Below are 20,419 nucleotides of genomic sequence, written 5' to 3'. Positions count from 1 at the left end.
ATTATTTTTTAAATATTATGAGTTTTGAGACAATCTCATGATTCTGAGGGGCCTGACTCATGAATATTGAACAGTTGAGGTCAGCAATACTGGTATGTTTAGTTAAATATTTAGGCCTTGATCTTGCAAAGACTTATACACATGGTGAACACTATACACAGTGAGAAGATCCAGTTCCGCAGAGTCTCAGTATGTAAAGAAAAGTATTTGCATATGTATTTACAGGATCGGGGCCTTTGTTTATTTAGCTATTGTTTATTATTAATTATGGTTTAGCTATCAATTTTTACCTGCTGACACTGGGAAAGCAATAAATAGAGATAGAAATAGGGATATGCTTTTAAACTCAATTGAAATAACATAAGCACTGAAAGAGATTGTTGGAGGGACTGAGTGGGAAATGTTTATAAGTTGCTTTAAAAAACCAAACCTTAAATTAATAGGCTAGAGAGATGCTGTCAGGTTAGTGATCACATATTTCTAAAGTGCATGTCTTTAGCTTAACTAAAATAAAACAGTAGGGGCCCAGCTGTGGAACATCTATCTATCTTAAGGCTTAATGTGAAGTACCTGCTTAAGTCCTGCTGATGGCATTGGGACTTTGTTTTAAAACTATTGCCATCAACATATTTAACCATGGAAAACATTTCTACTGGCATTACGGTTTGGAAGAGCTTGCTTTTAGCAAGACTTAGGTCACAATTGGATCTGCAGAGACAGCTCCTAAAACTCTCATGAAGCCCCACTGAAGTCAACAGGGCTCCGTGTAGGTGGAAAGTTCTACCCACATGGATCCTACTGTAGAATCAGGATCTAAGTTTGGGAATGAATTTGACCTGACAATATCCTTTAATCGGCCTGCTCCTGCAGAAACTTACACATGCACTTAGCTTTACACACTGCAAGTGTATAGTCACAGGATGTCAAGTGAAGCAGGTGCACAAGACTTAGCAGAATCAGGGCCTGTGCATGGCACTTTCTTTGAAGTCATTGAGAGTGTTGGGTGCAGGCCATCAACAGGACCGGAACCTAATCACACAGAAGTAAGTGCCCAGACAAATGCCATGCTAGTGGACCCAGTGCCTATGCAGCCTTCAGTAGGGTTCCTTGCAGTTGTGGACCCCCTGCCTCACTGAGCAGTTTGAAAGGTCAGGGCCACAGTGCTCAGTTGAGGAAATACAAGGAAGGGGCTGAGTGGGATTTGCCACATAGAATTACAGTACATGAGTTCCTAGCATGGCTTAGTCATATTTACTATTGGTCTGCATGAATAGAATTTGATGCTCTCTTTTCTGCTTAAAAACAATATTAAAAACAATAATGCCAACTCCACTCCCCCTGCCCTCAGTAAACCGTCTGTATCATATTGCCAACCACTAGTCTTCAAAAATCATGAGTCGGACCCTCCCCCAAATTGTGAGAGATTTAAAATGCAAGAGGTTTTTTAAAATAACAATATGTTCTTGGAGAGGTTATTTGCCTCTTGGTTTTTGAGCCTTCAGGGTTCACATTTTCAAGCTTTTGTCTGAGTCCTGAAGGCTATAGAGTTACTTTTATTTTTAATGAAGGCTGAGATTCTCATACAATCATAGGATCCCAGGAGCTGAGGCTTTAAAAATAAACATCAAATTTCATAACACACAATTTTATCCTGAGAGAGTTGGCAACACACTGATTATAAAATAAAATGAAGACTTTGATAGTTATAATTCTGAAGTTTGCAGAAGGCTTCTTCAGCAACTCATTGGCCAAAAGTTTGTGTCTAGTCCTTTATTTAGAACCCAAGCTCTTAGAATCATAGGATATCAGGATTGGAAGGGACCTCAGGAGGTTGTCTAATCCAACCCCCAGCTCAAAGCAGGACCAATCCCCAGACAGATTTTTGCCCCAGTTCCCTAAATGACCCCCTTAAGGATTGAACTCACAACCATATCCCCTCTGCATTATAAATATATACCTATCTCATAGAACTAGAAGGGACCCTGAAAGGTCGTGGAGTCTAGCTGCCTCCCCTTACTAGCAGGACTAAGTACTGATTTTTGCCCCAGAGCCTTAACTGGTCTCCTCAAGAACTGAACTCACAACCCTGGGTTTAGCAAGCCACTGCTCAAACCTTTGAGCTATCCCTACCCTGCTACATACCCCCTTCAGGCCCTACCGAATTCTTATGCTTGCAAGACTGGCACCAGCCATGTGTGTACTTTACGTCTGGCACACCCAAAGAATAATGCACTATTGGAAAGTGCTCAGATATCACAGCAATGAGCTGCTCCCCAATATACAGAGACAATTTCCCATGATGCAGTGTGCCAGAGGCAGCTCAGAGAACATCAGGTTAGAGCTGGGCAAAATTTTTCTTCAAATAATGCTTATTCAGGTCAACTGAAATGTTTTGAAAATCTGTGTTGAATTTGCTGTTGTTTTGGCTGAAAACAAAAAATCCCCAAAAGTCCAAACATTTTAATTTTCCAAGTCAAAACAATTTTTCATTAAGAATTTTACTTCCATTTCATTAAAAAAGAAAAGAAAAAACCTCAAAAGTACACATTTTGTTTGACCTCAAACAGCATTTTTTGACTTTTTTGTTTTGCAGCACAATTTGAAAAAAATTAATTTGGGGAAAATGTGTTGGGGTTAGTCACCAAACCAACAAATCAGTTATTCGTACAGCACTACACCGGGATGTTGCCTCCATGCAACACACATTTTGCCAATACATCCCAATGCTGTGAGCACACAATGAGCTGGCACAAGTGCTCGAGCATGAATTCACTCTGCAGCATGACAGTGTTGCCGGTAGCCCTATGCTAGCAGAACTTCTGCCAGTTAAACTTTCTAGGGTAGACAAGTTTCCTGCTCTGATTCTGTTATTCCCACTCAGTAGACACCACACCTTCTATGCCAATCTTGCCCATCCATCATCAATACCGACCTTCCCAGAACATTCTCTCATCTGGCTGAGCTGGGACCAGCCTTACCCCTAAGCCCTCGTCCAGACTAACCCGCGGCATCGGCGGGTTAAAATCGATTGCTCGGGGATCGATATATCGCGTCTAGTCTGGACGCAGTGTATCGATCCCCGAGCGCGCTTACATCGATTCCGGAACTCCATCAATCCGAACGGAGTTCCGGAATCGACACGGAGAGCCGCGGACATCGATGGAGCGCCGTCCAGACTGGTGAGTACCTCGATTTTAGAAATTCGACTTCAGCTACGTTATTCTCGTAGCTGAAGTTGCGTATCTAAAATCGATTTTAATTCCTAGTCTGGACGTGGCCTAAGAAATTATTCACACAAGGGAAGTGAGGTTAAAAACAACAAGAGATGGGCCTGGATTAAAATGACAAAGGCATACAAAGTCAGGTGGAAGGCTCTCTGTCCTCAGCTCACCCTGCTGTGACCTGGCTACTGCTGTAGTTAAACAGAGCAAGGGGGTCCCATATAAGGGGTGCCCTTTGTTAGGAAGCCTCATTCCTGACCTGCTCAGATTGGACAATTAATAATAATACTAGCTCTTCTCATCAGCAGATCTCAAAACGCTTTACAAAGGATCAACATCATTACTCCTATCTTCCAGACAGGGAAACTAATGCATGGAGAGGGGACGTGACTTGCCCCAGGTCACCTACCAGGCCAATGGCAGAGCAGGGAATAGAACCCAAGTCTCCTGAGTCCTGCTCTAGTCACTACATCACACTGCCTCTCCTGGACAGCATTCCTCCCTGTGAAGAGGCCCACATGAGGCCTATGTCACTTTAAGTCCCTCATAGCAGAGCTGAATTTCTCATATGGACAATTAGTGGCATATGTGATGAATGAAGGGGACTTTAACATTGGGACTCTAGACCTCTGACCACTCAGCCCCAGGATCCTTTTCACACAGGCCACCAGATAGCCATGGGATTGTCACCATTGACAATGGCTATATCTTATGGCCATGCCAACATGCCAGCCATTCCCCACTTTTCTCACCCAACCCCAGCCGCAAGAATGTAGATGCCACAGAGACATGCAGAAGAAAAGCAACAGGGATTTAGGGGCTAGGGGGTGTCAGAAAATAAACAAATGACTCTGCAGAAGTAGCAGCCACTTTTTAACAGTAAATAGCATCATCCTATCTGGTTTCGGTTTTGGTTTTTACCGTCTGCATATCAAAAGCAATTAGAGCGTATCATAAAGCCACAGTTTGCAAAGTGACATTTTCTCACATGCAACTTTTTCTTGTGAGTTTACACAATACTCCAGACAAAAACAAAAGAATCACCCCATTCTTAAAACAATCAGTATCTGTGTGATGGGCAGGATCTTCAGCTGGTGTACATTGGCTTCACTCCACTGACTGCAGTGGGGCTAGGGCTGTTTACACCAGCTGAGGATACTGCTCTTTGTTTTGACACTTTATGTCATTTTCAAACATCAGAAACTATTTGTTTGGAAATTAACAAAACAAAACTAGGTAACCAGGCTTGACCCAGTCAAGTTCCAGGCCCACAGAAAAGCATGTCAGATTCTCAGTAGGTGTAAATCAAGTAAATCAGATTTGCACTAGCTGACGATCTGGAGCTATTACTTTTATTTACAGATAAATATTTATTTATAGCACGTGAGGCCTAAAGGCCTGATGACAGGAACAGGATTTCCTGGGATTTAACTCCAGCTCCACCACTGACTCACTGTATGACCTCAGACACGTTACTTCACTTTTCTGTCCCTGTTTCCCTGTCTATAAAATGAGACCATGGTTATTTACTTACTCCCCCCAGAGGGGGGTATGGGGTTTAATTCATCCATGATCATGAAGTGCTTTCCTTTGATATTCTGCTTATATGTTCCCCTATGACCGTTTATCTATCTTGTCTCTCTAGATTGTAAGCTGTTCAGGGCAAAGACTGTCTAGTACTGTGCGCCTCTGGTCTCACTGAGTCCTCTAGATGCCATACATAAAATAAATCAGCAACAATAAAACCAGTAAACAAAGCATTAAATAAATATAGGTTGTTTTGCTCCTCTGACTGTGAAGATGTGCTTGTAGTATCCTGTCTGTGAGAATAAAACTAATACAAAGAAAATACAACAGAACCACACTAAATAATAAAATAAAATAGTAATTAATTTGTACTGATACAGAACCACCTTCATGACTCAATGTTCTTTACGATCACTAATTAATCAATCCCACGCCAGTCTTCCAAGGCAGGTAGGTTTTATTGTCCCCATTTTATAGATGGGAAAACTGACTCACAGTCTTGCTTAAAGTCACAGAGTGAGTCAGTAGCAGAGCCAGGCACAGAACTGGCCCATCCTGACTGTCAGCCCTTAGCTCCAAAGACTTGTTTACTACAGAAAGTTGCCCGGGTTTAACTTACATCAGTTTTCAAAGCGATTTAGTTAAACTGGTGGTCCTGTGTGGTCACTTTTCTCTGTTTAAGAGTTCAAGTTTATTCAAGTCCTTATTAAGAGGGGCTTAGTTGGTCATGGTTTAGACCAATTCTTAACCAAAATAAGCTAATATGCAGTAGGCCTGGTTTAAATCAAAATAAGAGTGTCCACAGTAAATAAATCCACAGTATCAATAAATCGGTTTAAAATTGTACCTCATTTAAACTACTCCCATTTTCTCATGTGGACAGGTGCTGAGTCACTGGATCACAATCCCTCTCCCAAACAGGCGTTATCCACATGGGCAAGCCGCATCTATTGAAACAAAGTGGTGATTTGAAACCCTTGCAAACTCCAGGGGACGCTCTGATTTGGGTTTAAATCAGACTCATTTCAGTGTCACTTAATGAATCAGTTTACATTAAAATAATCTAAAGGTGTTCACACAGGGGCTAGCACCAGTTTAACTAATCCAATTCAAGTGGAATAGGTGCAATTTTCTCATGTAGATAAGTGCACAGAAAGCAGAAAGAGAGCACCTTCCCACGCTGCAGAGGACCAGGGATATTTCTATCTGGCAACATATGAAAACAGCAGCTTCTAGAGTCAGACACTTTTCTACATGGGTCATTCTGAAGTGGGTTCCTTTTTCCCATCTGTGGGGCCAGCTTTATCCTGTGCCCTCCTTGCTCACAGGGGACTCACAAACAAGCTGGCTCACCCTGCCCACTTTTTGACTGACTCAAAGAGGTCTGTGCCAGCCTGCCAGGATGTGAGCAGTGCATTTAACAAGTGGGCAGCACCAATCTGGTATGTGTAAAGCTGAGGTTAAGCTGGAGTTAGCGGGGAGCGCATGTCCACTTAGCAGGGTAATGGAAAGCGTTATTTATAGCTCAAGTGCAGAAAGAACCCTCCTCCCCCCAGACAAAGCAGTGTCCAGTAATGACAAAGTAATTACCTTTTTATTATTTTTCAATAGGATTCAGATCTAGCGTGTCTGTTCCTCACAGGCCTGGCTATTCTGATGGCTCAAAGCTTTCATCTCACTAACACACTGGCTTGATGCTAAACGCTCTGAGAGGGTGTGGGATCGTCAGCCCTGCAAGCTGAGATGCAGCTGTTGCCACTTTGGAACAGGCCTGGGCTAAATTCTATGCAGGTGAGCTGACTGAGGGAGAGTCGGGCCCTCTCCGATAGTCCACGGTTTACTATTGTCTTTGACAGGAACAGGATTGGGCCCTGAGAATCTGCTCCAAAGCTCAGTGAAAACAATGGAAAGACACTGCTTCCTGTGAAACCAGGATCAGACCCTTAGTCAGGCAGACCCTTGCTCCAGCACCCCTATGACACCATAATGGCCCCAATTTTGCCAAGATATGGGCAAATTGCAGGGGCTGAATAGCCTCAACTCCCATTAGCTTCAGTGGAGAGATGGAAGGTACTCAGGGGCTTTAGCACTTAAGTGGTGCCTGGGTCCCATGCTCTGCACAGGGGTTAATTTCAACCCAGGTGAGCAAGGGGCATAAGCAATGTTTGTGAAGTGCTTTGAGATCCTTCGTTGGATGAGTCAGATCTGAAGAGATCAGCTTGTCCAGTCAGTCCCTGCTTAAGGGTGTCAATTATCAAGGAGGGCAAGGAGGTTTCATTTTTTCTTGTTTTTCTTACATTATTAATTAATCCATCCACTTGCCTGTTACCTGGTAAGTGTTGCCAGTGTTCTTAGCTCTCTAGGAGACACACAACCAACCCAGTCCCCACAGTGCCACAGTCCAAGGATATCATCCTGCAAACACTTATGCACCCACCTAACTGCTGCAGGCCAATAGACCCGTCTGTAAAGGAATTACTCACAGGAGTCAAGCTAAGCACATGTCTATGCATTTGCAAGTGGGGGCCCATTAGACAGACACAAAGCAGGTGTCATAACATACCATGGTGATGGGTGTGCCATAAAAGCCTGAATAGAACAGAAAGCGAAGACAGGAAACATGGGGAAGTGCTGAGGAGACACTAGCTCAGAGATTTGTTGCTAATGTTTCACTTCTTGTGGCAACCATGGAAGATGTGGTTTGGCAGGAGGGTCTAGCATGTGCATGGGGGGGCTTACAGTGGTATGGAAAAAGGCACCAAGGTGGACATAGGGGAAGGAGACAACTTGGGCATCAAGACTGGCATCCCTGATGCCATTTTCAGTGTCATCTTGAGTTAAAGCCATGGGGGCTGGACACTAGTAGAGCTGGGTTCTGCTTCTGGCTCAGCCAGCGCCTCCCTGTGTGGCCTCAGCCCAGTTACTTAAGCCTCAATTTTTCTAAATTAGCCTCTGATTTTGGGTGCCCAACCAGACACACTCAGGGCCTGATTAGCATCACTACTGAGCACCCATGACTCTCAGCAAAGTCAATAGGAACTGCTCATCAGCCTCGATTCTGGGCACCCGCAGCAGTCATCAAAGGCTGATTCTGAATTTGTACATCCACACTGCAATTAGACACCCATGGCTGGCCCGTGCCAGTTGGCTTGAGCTTGTGGGGCTTAGGGTCCAGGGCTGCTTAACTGCAGTGTTGCTGTTTGGGCTCAGGCTGCCACTCCCACCTCGCAAGGTCCTAGGGCCTGGGCTCCAGCGTGAGTCTGAACATCTACACTGCAATTAACAGCCCCTTAGCCTGAGTCAGCTGGCACAGGCCAGCAGCAGGTTTTTAATGGCAGTGTAGACATGCCCTCAGTTACCTGGTCTGTAAAGGGAGGACTATGATGCTTCTCTGCCTTCCAGAGGCTTGTGGGGCTTCAAGAACGGATCTTCACAAAGGGCAGTGAGGTCTTTGGATGGAGAGCGCTAGAGATGTCCAGCTCAGAAATGCTTCATTCTCCAATGAGATTCCCCCTTTAATGCATATCCCCCCACTCTCCGCTGCGTATTCTCATCACGCTCCCCCATTCCCTTTGTTCTCCCATTTTCCATCTCCCTCCCCCACCTTGTGTCTTCAAAAAGCCCCCCGAGTGTGGGTGCAATAACCCACGTCGCACCCCAGGCTCTTGGATTTATTTTGAGATCTGCTGCATGTTTGTTTATTTTCCTTTTAGCAAACCCGGCAAGGCCTGCATGGCAGGAGATGTGAAGGGAGGTGATTATGGGAGACTATTTCCCCTTGCTGCTCATTCACAACAAACAAAGAGCAATGATTGATGATTAAAAATGCATTCTCTGGGTTTGTTTTCTTTTGTTTTACCATTATGGAAATATTATAAATACTGAATACTAATCAATCCAGACCTGGCGGGACCTCGCAGACCTTCTGCAAGCCAAGGGCTTTGCTCTTCTTTGCAACCTCTGCAGTTCTCCCTTCCTTGCTTTGTTTCTAAATTAAACAACTAGCGGAGCCTGCATCTCAACCATGTAGGATTACCCCATCCGGGGGTGAATTCAAACGCCCTGGACCTCCCCTACTCCTGTCTGGCCCTACCCTGCCCTGGGTAAGAGGCTGAGCCATGGCTTACTCTCTGTCTTCCTGCAACCCAGGACCCCCCTAGTATTGTCTGCCCTGCCCTTCGGGGGAAACAGAAATTTACTCCCCAAGCCGGACAACCTCTTATGGAGATGCTTCCCATGCAGGGGGCTGGAAGCCCCATGAGTTTGCACTCACAGCTGATTGCTGGCTTGAGGAGGAAGAGATCAGAAGGGAAACTTGGCCGGTTCTAATAGAGAGGCCACCACACTGCACTTTGCCCAGCCAGACTGCATGGTAGCACAATCCTGGTGGCCCTGGCTTCACAACTTCCCAGCCCCATCGTGGGTGGGCAGGGAACTAAGGTAAATTAATAATCCCCAAGCCCAGTTCCTCTAGGGTGTCCTGGGACGTGCGGTTGCTGCAGAGTCATGAGGAATCAGGGAGCCCCTCCATCCTTGGGCTTCTGCTTATTGCTCTCTCCACTTGCAGAAGGAGAAGGGGCCATTTGGCCCATTAAATATTGGGCTTCCATCACAATCCATGAGCCCTACTCTGGCTGCCTCCTCTGGGACTGAAGAGAGATTTAGTCTCCATGTTCCTTCCAGACAATGCTCCTCCCACCCACCCCACACACCCCAATGGATTTGCTGTGGATCCTCTTACTGGTTTTTAGCACTACATTTGTGCTTCTTCCTGGGTGTGTCTGTGCAAAGCCGAAGGGCCAAGTCCGATTCTGCAGCATTACACAATGTCCAGATCAACAACAAACCCAGTGGCGCCTGCATTCTTTTATATTTATTCAGTCACATTAATAGCTCACTCTTACTCGTTCCCATGTCAGATCCAATCGCGTTGGACTGGGCACTTCAGACAAGTTTGATCAAGATCACCAGCTCCAACTAGGAGATTTCCCCTCTCCAGGGCCTACAGTAACACCCTTCTCTGATCATCCCTTTCCTGTGGGACTTTCAAAAGCACTCAGAATTGGGCCTAGCTGTGTCCTCCACTGAGTCAACAGTAAAACTCCCATATGGCAAAGCTCCTGTGGATCTCAGTGGGAGCAGAGCTTGGCTAATGCTGAGTGCTTGCCAAAGTCCCACCCTAAAAGCAGAGTTGGGTCCCTATCCTGCTACCTGCTACACTCAGACAGACCCCAGGTCACTCAGTGAGTCCCAGTGAAGCTGATGGGGCTCTGCATGGCTGCCGGCATGGGTCAGATTGCAGGACTGGGACCTTAGTGGGCACCGACGTATCCTGTTTTTATTGTGATTGGAATTGACAGAGGAACAGCTATGTTCAGCTGGAACATATCAGGAAGGAAAAGCAAGAAATCTGAGTTGGACTCGTAAGAAATTTAGTCTGAACCACACTTCAAGGCACCACAGTGTCTTCTTATTTTAGAGACCGAGGATTTATTTTACGCACATAATTCCCTGATCATCTTAATGCCACATCTATCCCTTTGGAGGATGCTGTTACACTATTTAGCCACAAATGCCGAAAGCTTACAATCTCACCATCATCTCAGCTTTCTTAACAACTTTAAATACATCTGTCTATAGCAAACAGCGAGAGCTTGATCCAAAGCCCACTGGAAGGATTCCCGTTGCCTTTGACGGGCTTTTGGATCGAGCCCTTAGTTGTTCATGTCTTTCTTTAAATGTTGTATCTCTACATTGATCTTTGTATCTCACTTCTCCTGGGCATGCATGGAATCTTCCTCTCCCTTTGAAATCCAGGAAGCTTTTCCACAGTCATTGAACCCAGGAAAAGACAGGTTCACTGTGATCATCTAGTCTGACTTTCTGGATAGCAAAAGCCAGAGAACTCCCTCAAAATAGATCCTGTTTGAATCAGAGCAGATCTTTTTAGAAAAACACCCAGTATTGATTTAAAAATTGCCATGGACGGAGAATCCACCACGGCCCTTAGTACATTGTTCCGACAGCTAATTACCCTCTCTGTTAAAAATGTTTGCCTTATTTCCAGTCTGAATCTGTCTAGCTTTTACTGCCAGCCACTGGATCCTGTTATACACTTGTCTGCTAGACTGAACAGACCACTATTAAATATTTGCTCCTTGTGCAGATTCTTATAGATTGTGATCAAGGCCTCTTAATCTTCTCTTTGTTAAACTAAATAGCTTGAGTTCCTAAAGCCTATCACTATAAGGCATGATTTCCAATCCTTTAATCATTCTTGTGACTCTTCTCTGAACTCACTCCAATTGATCAATACCTTTCCTGAATTGTGGGCACCAGAACTGGACACAGTATTCCAGCAGCAGTCACACCTGTGCCAAACACAGAGGTAATATAACCTCCTTACTCCTGTGTGAGAGTCCAGAGGAGCAGCATCACCTGGCAGTTTGTGTGCAAGTGAGGAAGAAACTTCCAAGTAATTGCACCCTAACACAGTGATTCGCCTTTGTGGACTCAGTCAAGTCACTCCTCCTTGCTGTGTCTCACTATGTATCCATCTCACTGGGGTGCTGCAAGGCCAAGTCCCATTGCAAAGTGCTTAGCAGAGGGTAAGGTTATTAACATTATCTCTCAAATTCCTGATGCTTGGCCTTGAGTCTGCAAAATAACCTTCTCCTGTGATGCCATTTCTCATGAGATTGGCCCAAAATTCTGGACCAGGTTTTGTCCTTTCGCAGCATCGGAAAATGTATCATTAAACACAGATTGGTTTTGATCAGTCTATGGCTATCCCCTTTAATGCTGATATATCAGCATATAGTAACTGGCTACAAAGGAAGTGTTTCCTTTGATTACATTTTCACCTTTTATGTGTACTTTCACCCCAAATGTCCTAATGCTTCTGTTTATTTTTGTAGCACAAGGACTATCAAAGGAAGGAATGTGTGCATGAGTTTATATTCCATTGCCTTACACTAGACGGCTCAAATGTGGATATTTTGCATACAAATGGCTGTCTGATAAAAAGGATCAAAGCCTAGATATTTCTGTAGCTAAGATAAATTCTCTTTTAGCTCACGTGGTAGAGGCCTGTGCTCTTGGATCAGTAGCACCCAAGTGCTAGCCTCATTGATGACACATGCAATCAAGGAATCATTTGGATGGCTCTCAATGAATCCAGCATCTGAATGGCCCTTTTGGATCTGCTACCTTTAAGCATCACTTTCCTTGTAGCCTGATAAATGCACTGGCAGTTTTGTTTCTGTGCAGCAACAGTGCCCCTCAGGGGCTGATTAGCCCATTGCTTAAGAGGGTCCCTGGAGGAAAGAGGAAAAAACTCCACTGTTTTCTTTATTTTAAAGGTGCTTCTTTAATGACTTTTCCCTGCACTACTACCACACACGGGAAACAGACTGGGCTGACTTTTACCTAGCAGGGAAAAAAAGAAATCACCTGTCAGAGTCCAGACTAAAGAAGAAGCCCACAATGAGATACCTGGATTAAAGGCATAGAGAATGATAAAAATCTATAGATCCCCTCTGGTCCTTCTCCCACTGGCCTATGCAGGACGGTTCTCTACAGGACATTTACTACTGCACAGGACTATGGAGGATGCCACAATTGCTGGATACAATTATCTGGTCTGCACCATGCAGCAGGTCAGACTAGATGATCCTATTGGTCCCCTCTGGCCTTAAACTCTATGAACATATCAATTAGATTTAAATGTCACAATCAATGAGGCCTCCGCCAGCTTCCCTGAGTGACTGCTCCACAGCCTCATAGATCTCATTGCCAGGGAGTTTTTCCTGATACTCAGCCTAAGTGATCTCTTCCTTCATTTCGCCCCATTTCCCTTAGATATGCTAAGGGATTCTTCTCCTTCCTAAGTATTAACACCCTTGTTGTATCCGTAGGCTGTTACTATCAGATCCTTTGCCTCATTACCCACTGCTGAGCCAAGCTCTATGTTTGAAACTCATGTAATAATCACTCCGGGATACTAAAAAGCAAAGAATCCATGTATGAGCTTTGAGGGAATTAGTTCCTTGGATCTGTGAGCAGATACAAGGAAAGGAAGACTGATGTGTGGATATGTTGTAAACCTACAGTCCTTCTCAAGATGGAATCTAAGTTTTGTAGAAGCAGTGCAGGATGAACATCATCATTTGGCTTGTGCTTGTCCAAAGTTTATCCAAGTCCCCTGAATTTCTTGGGTCAGAACAATTAGTTTGGGATTCTCTGTAGAACAGGTTCCCTGTTCCCAGTCTTTCTGCTGGTATTTTAACGCTTCCTCCCCTGGATGAAACCCAGGAGTGCAAAAGTCGATGGAAATGGAAAATGCTGGGTCAAGGAGAAGCTATTGGTGGGGGGGAGGAATAAACAGATCTGTTTCAAACCTCAAAGAACTCATTTAGTTTGAAGGTGTGAGTCAGTTCAGTAAAGGAAAAACGTCACAGAGGCTCGCGCAGAGTACGGGCAGTGTCAGTTTAATAACTGATCTGCCCTTTATCGGTGGATTGACTATATCCCACCCTCATAGCAGGACAGACGCCACAATTTATTAGGTCTTTTCCACCTGTGACTTCTCCTAGTCTGGTCTAGGGAGTATTGTCTAGTGGTTAAATCAGATGCTGTCAGACCCTGGTGAAATCACTTCACCATTCTGTGCCTCAGTTTCCCCCTCTGTAAAATGGGGACAGAGCTAGCTACCACGTTCATAGGGGAGCTGTGAGCCCAAACTCACTGTTCATAAAGAGCTTTAAGAGCTCGCAGAAGGGCAATTCATCATTGTCTTATTTCTCTCTAATTCGACTTTTCCCACCAGGATTATTTATTTTCTCATCACCACTCTGTGCACTGGGTTTCCACACAGAACATTTTGCTCCAGCAAAGACTGAAGGAACTTTTTCCCCGCTCTTGGCTTCAACTTAACAAACACGCAGGCCCATAAATTCTCCAGCACAAAGCACGAAAACAGCAGAAAACTCTGTGGGCTGTAGCCCAAGGAGAATGAATATTCATCCCCCAGAATGACACTGACACTGCAGACTATCCTTACCCTCTCTCACTTCCTATGTCCTGCCCTAACTCCCCCTCTCGCCCACCCCCCAATATAGTAGTCTGACTTCAACACATGCTCTCCGTCTGGCCAATGGAATCTGAGTCCATTGACACTATTGATCAGGGCACAGGGCTGCCTGCAAAACCAGTGGGTGGATGGACAACTCCCATGTAAGAAACAGCCCTGCACCAAACAGGGAATGAGGGGAAGGTGTTGGAGCCCGTGATCTATTCTGCATTTGGGATCCCATTCCTTTAGTGGGACACTGACAGAAAACCCATTGGTTCCCAGTAACCAGTCCTGGCTTCAGCTGGGATACCTTAAAGAGGAATCAGTGCTACGCTGAGGCCTGGTGCATAGAGCTTTCAGCAACGCAATGCACTCCAATCTGCATCTCCGGGCTTTCCCCATCTCTGCTTTTTGGGTAGGTTCCAGATAGCTCTCCTTCCTGCTCCAGCAGTACAAACACACAGTACCCGAAACACCTATGGAAATACAAAGGTCACTGCACTGCGTGTGAGAGTGTTTGCAAGGGCTGGTTCCCAAAGGGAAGGCAGAGCGCTCTGCCCACACAAGGGCCAGCTGCAGTAGGACCAGGACATTTTCCATCATGATGCCATCAGTAGGGGGAAGCCACTGGTAGCTCAGGTAGAAGCTTCAAGCAGAGTCCCATGGAAACCCAGAGCAAAAAGGCTCTTTCCACTCCAACAAGAGGCCATTGCACATTCTTTTGGAACAGTTTCAGGCTGAATCTCAGAGTCTCTGTTTGCGTTAAGCTCTCACACACTCCATCTGAATAAAGGATTCAGGACTTGCCTCTCAGGTTACAATTACATTACTGGTTAGGGGTGGGATCCCCCACTTGTGTACACATACACACGCTAGGCCTGTGAGAACTAGCACAAGTAGGAACAACAGAATAGCCATGGTAGAACTGGCCTTGGTAGCAGGCCTGGCTAAGCTGTGCTGAGTACAAACCCACCTGAAACCGATGGGAAAGTACCCAGGGCTCAGCTGTGTCTCCACTGCTGCTATCTGTGCTACTGTGGCGACACTACTACTTACACTCACGTTAGGACGATGAGAGCTAGCGGGAGTGTGTGTGCAACACAGGGGAATCCCAGCTTAGCTTGTAGTGTCAACACAGCCTCAGATTTACATGGCCTGGAGAGATGGGGCCAGATAGGGTAAATTGGACCTCCTTATACTCCATTCCACTTCCCTGCACTGGCTACAGCCTCAGCCCACCCAAGCACTTCAGCGCACATTTAACTGCAAGCACCTATTGACTCCAATTGGTTTTGATTAACTGTTGAGCCCATTGACTTCAATGGAGTGACTCACCTGCTGAAGTACTTCGCTGGGTCAGGGGATTACAGAGTTATCCAAAGCCCCTGGGGGTACGTCTACACAGCAAAGGAAAACCCACTGCTGTCCCATGCCAGCTGCCTCGGGCTGTGGGGCCGTTTCATTGCTGTGTAGACTTTTAGGCTAGGGGTGCAGCCCAGGCTCTAGGACCCTGTAGGGTGGGAGGGTCTCAGATCTCAGGCTCCAGCCTGAGCCCAGAAGTCTACACAGCAGTGACACAGCCGCGCAGCCCGAGGCAGCCAGCACAGGCCGGCCGCAGGTTTTTCTTTGCTGTTAGACATACCCATTAACTTCAATGGAATTAGAACCAAGCCATTAGTCTCCATTAAACTCACTTAAATGACCAAATTAAGCTAACTTCATATGCGACAGGTGTTAATTTGAGGATGTCCACACTGGTTTTAATTAAATTAACTGAAAACCAATTTTAGTTAAACCAGTGCACATCTTGTTTGTAGGGAGGACTCTGGCAAACACAAACTTTCACTTGGTTAATTAAACCGATTTAGTTAAACTAGTGCACTCCCCTATGCAAACACATTTATATTGATTTAAAATAGTTTATATTGGTGCGTTTACAGGGTCAAGTGAAACTGAGGTATGGCATGTTTAGACCAATGTGAGAGTGTCCACATTCAAAGCTGCACCACTGTTACTAAACTGGTTTAAAATCAAACCTTTAGTTAAAGTGACATAACTTTGGGTTTAGACCAAGCCTTGGATTCCCTTAAACCTACTCACTCACACCCACTCAACATATGTGTAAGGCAGTGCAAATTCATGTAATTTACATGTTGATGAGCCAGAAGTCAGTGCACAATAAAGTAGCCCCTGCCTCCAATTATTCAATTAAACCCTGCAATAATTTTACACAAACATGTCCGGGGCGATTTTCAGAAGTGCCTGTGGGAATCAGGAGCCTCAGGGTGCCACTGCTCTCAAATCCCATTTGGTGCTTTTGAAAAATTCTCTCCTGTTTAGTTAGCTAAAATGGAGAAAAGAAAGCAGGTGGAAAATGCAAAGGAAAACTTCAGAAAGCTAGGGTGAAGCTCAGCAGCTAATCAGCCCAACAGGGTGGGGAAGGCAATTTACTGCTATAAAGTGGACTTGCGTTTCATTCCCAGTGAATGTTATCACCTTTGATAAGTGATACGCACACACACATTTAGACGTTTCTTTGTAAAAAAGAAAAGTGCAACCTTATAATAAAAAACCACCAACAATTTCAAACCCAGGCTGCCCATGGGAGAAGGGACCTGGCAGCGAGAAACTCTCATTCCTTCCCTGTCCCAAAGAGCTCGCCTTTAGCCCCTGGTCATGAGCTGAAGTTACTGTAAACACGGCCTTCTAAAGTCACCAAAAAAGTTCAGCACCCCATGCGGGAAGGATCAGTTTACACCATCTAATTTTTCTTTCTGACTAATACATTAAGTCAGATATCGTTTCCTGCTCAGAGGCTATTTCTCTGTTCAACCACACTCCTCCTTCTCCTTCTCCTCTTCTTTCAAATCCTACCCCCGCCACACCCCTTTCTGACCCTTCTCTTCCCATTTCCTCCACTGTCCTCCTGGTATTATTTTTATCCCCCAATCCACCTCCCTCTGGGTCCAATCCAGCAGGGTGCTGAGCACCTCTTGGGAAAGACTGAGCACCAGTGGACTCAGGGGGAGGCAAGAGAGCTGGGCAACACCCACGACTTTCAACGCAACTCACAAGATCAAACCTCTGCCCTTTTCTCTCCCTCTTGATTTCTGAGACTTTCAAAGCAACTCACAAGATCAAACCTCTGCCCCTTTTCTCTCTCTCTTGATTTCCTCTATTTGTCTGAGCCAATGGGGCCCTGATTCAGCTCCTACTGAACCCAATAGGAGTTTTTCCACTGACTTCAATGGAAATTGGATCAGGTCCATGCTGAGCGCCCCAAACCAAGGTAAATCCTAGGAGGTGCTGAACATCAGCAACTCCCATTGGGCCAAATCCTGAACGCCACATTCTGGCCTTACTCAAACCAGCTCCCATTGAAACAGGGAGTGCCTGGCACCTCTCAGGATCTGGCCCCCAGCAAGGGCCTGGCACTTTCAGCCTGGTGTGCAGCACAGAGGGAAGATGATAAACCAGGTGCCAGGCTTCAGATCTGGGGATAAGAGACTCAACCCTCTGAGGATCAAGCACACAAAAACTGTCACTGCCTCCACCAGCACAGAATCTGGCAGCTCCTATGCTCCGTGTGCGCTCAGGCAGGCCCGTATGGCTAGTGTGCAGAGAAGGGGCAACATGGCTGTCAGGAACAGAAGTGCAAAGGGGTTTAGCTAACAAGAACCTGAGCATCAAGACTAATAGTGCAGCGTAACACAGAGACCAAGAAAGGCCCCAGCGAGAGACTGGCTGGAGTAAGGGCATTATGGTATGGCAAGGTAAACATTTTGGAGATTCTCCCAGCATGCATCTGTGCCAAGAGAGAACTCCTGATGTGCCCCCCACCTGTTCCTCCTGCCTATAGGTGGACAACAGCACCCAAACTATTTAAACATGGGCAACACTTGCTAAGCCCAAATGAGGTTACATGTGGCTTAGATGCTGGTACCTGCCTGCCCCCTAAATTTGAGTTTGGCTCATTCACAGTGGGCCAAATCTTGAAGTGCTAACTCCAGTAAATCTCCCACTGATTTCAGTGGGAGGTTGAGGACTTCCAGGTTTGGCCCCAAATTGCTGTGGGCAGAAAGTGGTGGGCGAGTCCCTGGTGGCTTCACTTCTCTCTCCCTGTATCTCAGGAAGGGCTTCCTACTGGCTCAAATGCTGCAAGGGCAGCAGCCTCTTTGGATGATCCTTGCTGGAATTTCACTAGTCCCAGTAAAGCTCTCTGCAGACAGAAAGGGGAAATAGCTCTGTGCTCTGCTTCTCTCCTGCACCCAAACATGGTATCTGCATCCAGGGACCAATGACTTAAAAAGGACTTCAAAAACAGGCATTATTTGTCATCGGGAAGGGCTATAAAAAGAAACACTTCTCAAGTAGTGAGTGTGAATACCATTACTTTACAGATTCAAGGGAAAAAAAGCAGATAACCTTGGGGAGACCCGACCTTCAAACAGGTTCAAATAACTTTACCATGCTCTCTCTCTCTCTCTCTCTCTCTCTCTCTCACACACACACACACACGATCTGTCACACAAACATGCACATGCTCTCACATGCATGCACACAGGCTCACCCCACCACACGTATATCCACTGATATAATACAAACAAAAGAAAAATCACTCCCTCATTCAGTGCTGCAGGGATTAGAATTGGTTTGGAAAAAGGAGTGAGATGATTGGTCCATACTAAGAGTGTCTGGATCATTAAAAGAACAAAGCCAGGGCATCTTCAAACAAAGCTCCTAGTTTTCTGGGCTACAAAGCCAGCCTCAGCTCGCTAGCCATGCTGGGTCAGTGTCATATCACAGGGATCGCTCTAAGTTTGGGGAATTTCAAATCTGTATCAGAACTTTGCAGCCAGTTCCTATCTCTACAATGGGTGGAACCAAACCCGCTGATCTGACCACTTGGAAGAACTCTGTGAAAGGTTTGCATAGCTCAGTCTCTCATGGTCCCATGGTTTTGCTGCTGGCCATCGACTTGGCTCACTGGTATATGCTACACGGCACTGTGTGCCTTCTCCAGGTTTAAAATGTGTGGCTGCTTGAGAGATGAGGAAGGGAGGGACTGAGCCTAGTGGCCCACAGTGCACATTAACCAGAAGGCAAAGAGGATCTCCTACTTTTCCTTCCAAGGTCACAGCTCCCTTCCAAAGAGCCAACATCTGACCATGCACTATGCCAGGTGAGACCAAATTGGACTTCCCTGCCAAACCAGCTGGGGATAAATATCCTGCTGTTACACCATGAGGCCTCCATTTCAGCATCTTCTGAATATTCTATGCAGGTACATTCTATCAGATCCTTGGCAATGCTAATAACATGCTTTGTGTTCCTCTAGCCCCTTCCATCCGCGCACCTCACAGCGCTGTGCAAATACTACGTGGCTTGCCGTTCAGGAGTGCCAAGTGCCTCCAATTGGAGCTGCAGACTCTCAGCACTGCTGAAAATCAGACCCTCACTAACTACCCATAGGCACTCAGAAGAGATTGGTGTATTTGTTACCTCCCATTGGTCACCTTCTAAAACATTGTCACTGCATCGCTGCATGGTGCCCTGAAAGCCAAGGCAGGGGAGTGGCACGTGCGCTTTGAAAACAAAATTATTCTGACCAAGAAGATAGTGTTATTTCACAGCTGTGTTAGCTGAGGAGCAGAGAGAGGCAGTGACTTGCCCAAAGCCATGCAGTGAGGCAGTGGCAAAGACAGATAAAAAACCCAGGAGTCCTGCTCCGCAGGCCCCTGCTATTGTCATTGGCTAATATACAGATTCCCTCCCTGCTAGGGAAAACCATTGTTTTTGCCTTTCCGGATTTTCACTGATAAAAATATAAGGAGGAAGGCAAATGGGGGAACTTCACTGAATTTTGCAAAGATGTTTTTAGCGCAAAAGCATGAGTCTTGTGCTTCTGAATATGGGGCCTGTTTCCGAAGCTCATGAAAGTCAGTGGGCGTCTTTCTACTTATTTCAATGGGCTTGACTTGCCCTCATGGTGAACTGCCCTATCATTTTGGGCTTGATTCTGATCTCAGCTACACTGGATAACTGCAGTGGAGTCAATGGAGTTACTCCATATTTGCCCCAGGTACCAGCATCTGGCCCTGTGTGAATTTCAGCATCGTTTTAACAGCTGTTAGTAAAAATAGCCTACTTTTTGCAAAAACGGCCCAGTAAAGCATTTCCACTTATTGCAGGAAATCCCAGAACCATAGCAGGCAGAAACACTCCTGGGGTCTGATTTCTGAACAGATTCTCAGCTGGGTGTGAATTGGTCTGCTCCATGGAGTCAGGCCAGCTTATGACCACAGAGGATCTGCACTCCTCCACATGCAATACGGAAGGGTTGAATACAGACTGGCAGGATCACACTCAAAGATGCAGGTGGATGACAGACACTCAGGGCAAGCATGAGGTTGTGAGATTGCCAGCTAAAGCTCTAATCTATCAATCTCCAGAGAAGACATGCCCTGGCATTTGAAGAGCACAGGGTGTGAGAGCCACTTGGCTGGTTGTTCAGGCAGTCCCACCTGCCACACTGCCTGCACCGTTCCTAGTCTGAGACAATGCAAGCGCTGTGCTGGGTGATTCTTTGAGCTGCACA

Source organism: Gopherus evgoodei, chromosome 18, assembly GCF_007399415.2.
Source record: "Gopherus evgoodei ecotype Sinaloan lineage chromosome 18, rGopEvg1_v1.p, whole genome shotgun sequence".
In the NCBI taxonomy this organism is placed as follows: domain Eukaryota; kingdom Metazoa; phylum Chordata; order Testudines; family Testudinidae; genus Gopherus; species Gopherus evgoodei.
The sequence above is the reverse complement of the archived record's forward strand: the minus strand, read 5'-3'. Positions refer to the sequence as shown.